Genomic DNA, 2,407 nt, shown 5'->3' on the forward strand with positions numbered 1-2,407 from the left:
GCATTCCCGGGCAAGGGTGGTGAGCGTCCGGGCTGCAGCTGCGAACTCTGCCCTCCTGGAGCCGCAGGGAGGCCCGGCCTCGGCGCACTGCGCTCGCCCTTGACGTGACCGCGGCGGGTCGCCCTGTGGCTGCCCAGAGGACGGAGGACAGGCGGCTGCGGGGTCGGCGGGCTCCTGGCTCCGGCCCCTTCCCGGGCGGTGCACAGGGCCGGGGGCGGGGAAGCAGATCCGGCCGGGGCGGGGAGCGGGGCGAGCTGGGGGCCGCCGGGGGCAGGACTCGTCGGGCGGCGGCTTGGGTTAGAGGCCACCCTAGCAAATGGCACCAGCTGTGTGCCCCGGGCGTGTCTGACCAGTGTCAGACTTGTTTGGAGAATTTGAACAGTGTCTGTCTCTGGCGGGTGCCCAGTGCTAACTCCCTCCCCGTCCCTCAAGAAAGGTGGGCTCCTTTGGAGGTCTTGGGGACAGATACTTCCCGAGCGCTAGGCGTGGGCCCTCCCCTTTTCCCATGGGGCTCCCCAATTCTGGCCCAACTGGAAGTCAGGGTTGCTAGAACTGCTAGATTTTCAAGACAAAGTGGAAATCTGGATTTTCATGAAATTGTTCCTGATTTTTAAAAAATGTTGATCATTTAACATTGGCCTGATCTTTAAAATTATAAGTACTTGTGGGCCAACTATCAGGTGAGCTTTGTCGCAGGTCAAATGGCTCTGGGCGTCCGTGTACTGACCATTCCCAGAGGAGGGAGAGGCCCCAAGGGTCTGTGACTGGCATTGTCTCCTGGCAGGACACATGGTCCCTCTAGGTGGTTCAAGACTTGGCGCTGGGTACTGATGGCTGGCAGATTGTGTGGCAGACAGAATTATGATTCCCCCAAATGATTATGAGTCCCCCGAATGATTCCACACCCTAATCTCTGGGAGTAAGTTAGGTTACACAGCAAAAGAGACTTTGCAGATGTAACGCCGGTTTCTAATCAGATCACCTTAGAGTTTATCCCGCTTGATCTAGATTGGCTCTTAAAAGCTGAATACTATGCAGCATTTAAAAAAAAAATGGAGACTTTACCTCTTTTATGTTTACATGGATGGAGCTGGAAAATATTCTTAGTAAAGTATATCAGGAATGGAAAAAAAATCCAATATACTCAGTACTACTGTGAAACCAATTTATAATCACTCACACTTTCATATGAAAGATGAATCACAACTATAGCCCAGGATGACAGAAGGAAGGAAGGGGAAGGGGGAGGGAGGGAGGGTCAATAGAGGGAGGGTTAATAGGGGGACCACAGCTATGGAGTATATTACAAGTACAAGTTGGATCTATCAGGTGTAGAATACAAATGCCTTAACACTAATTGGGTAAATGAGGTGAAAGCTATGTTAATTAGTAGGATGTAAGCACTCCAATTTGTACAAATAATCAACACATTGAATCCCATAATGGCATAAATGTATTCATGATCTATGTACAAACGACTTAATAATAATAATAATAAGCTAAAGAGGAAAACAGAGGGAAGGGAAGAGAGATGGCAGTCTGCCAAGGACTTCGTAGCCCGAACAAGGTGCTGATGCCTGGAAGATGAAGGAAACTGCAAGAACTGTATTCTGCTGATAACCCAAAAGTTTGAAAGTGAGTTCTTCTCCAAAGCCTCCGGAAAGGAACACAGCCCCGCAGACACCTTTATTTCAGCCTTGTGAGACCCTGAGCAGAGGATCCAGCTGCACCTTGCTGGACTTCTGACATTTAGACTGTGAAATAGCTCCTAAATTCATAGTAATTTTTTACATGGCGTAGAAAACTAATACAGGATACTGGTCCAGAATAGTGTTGTTCTAGCCAGGAGGTTGACCTGTGGCAAGAAGGGCATTTGGCCTCAGTTCCTCGGTGGGCATGCCAGGCACCGTGCTTCCATGCCCTCCTCTGATGGCTCCCGTTCAGTTCTAAGGGGAGCTAGAGGCTCATCTCTGTGAGCCTTCTTCCACTTCTCCTGGCCAATGAACTGCTTCCTCTCTGTGGTTGCCACAGACTTCATGGAAACAACCATAGAGTGCTTCAGTTCATATGTTGTCCCCCGCCCCATCCGCCTTGGGGCCACAGCACCTGTTGGAGGAAGAGTGACAAGGAATTCATCTTTGTCCTCTACTCCCAGCACAGAGCAGGCATATAGTAATTGACATGGTAAAGCAAAATTTGTACTGGCTGTTGCCAATAGTCCTTATCTATGTGGTATCTAAAATAATTGCTTTTTGTAACTGTTTATTATGTGGAGTACCATAAAAATCTCAGTATGCTCTTGAGAAAGGACAAATATTTTACTTTAAGTGGTGATTTGTGGCAGAGTTGTTTTTATGGTATTTCTTTCTCCTTTTTTTTTTTTTTTTTTGTAAAATGTACCCATGTT

This window comes from Otolemur garnettii, unplaced genomic scaffold (genome assembly GCF_000181295.1).
Source record: "Otolemur garnettii isolate 467f Iridium unplaced genomic scaffold, OtoGar3 scaffold00148, whole genome shotgun sequence".
NCBI classification, from domain to species: Eukaryota; Metazoa; Chordata; class Mammalia; order Primates; family Galagidae; genus Otolemur; species Otolemur garnettii.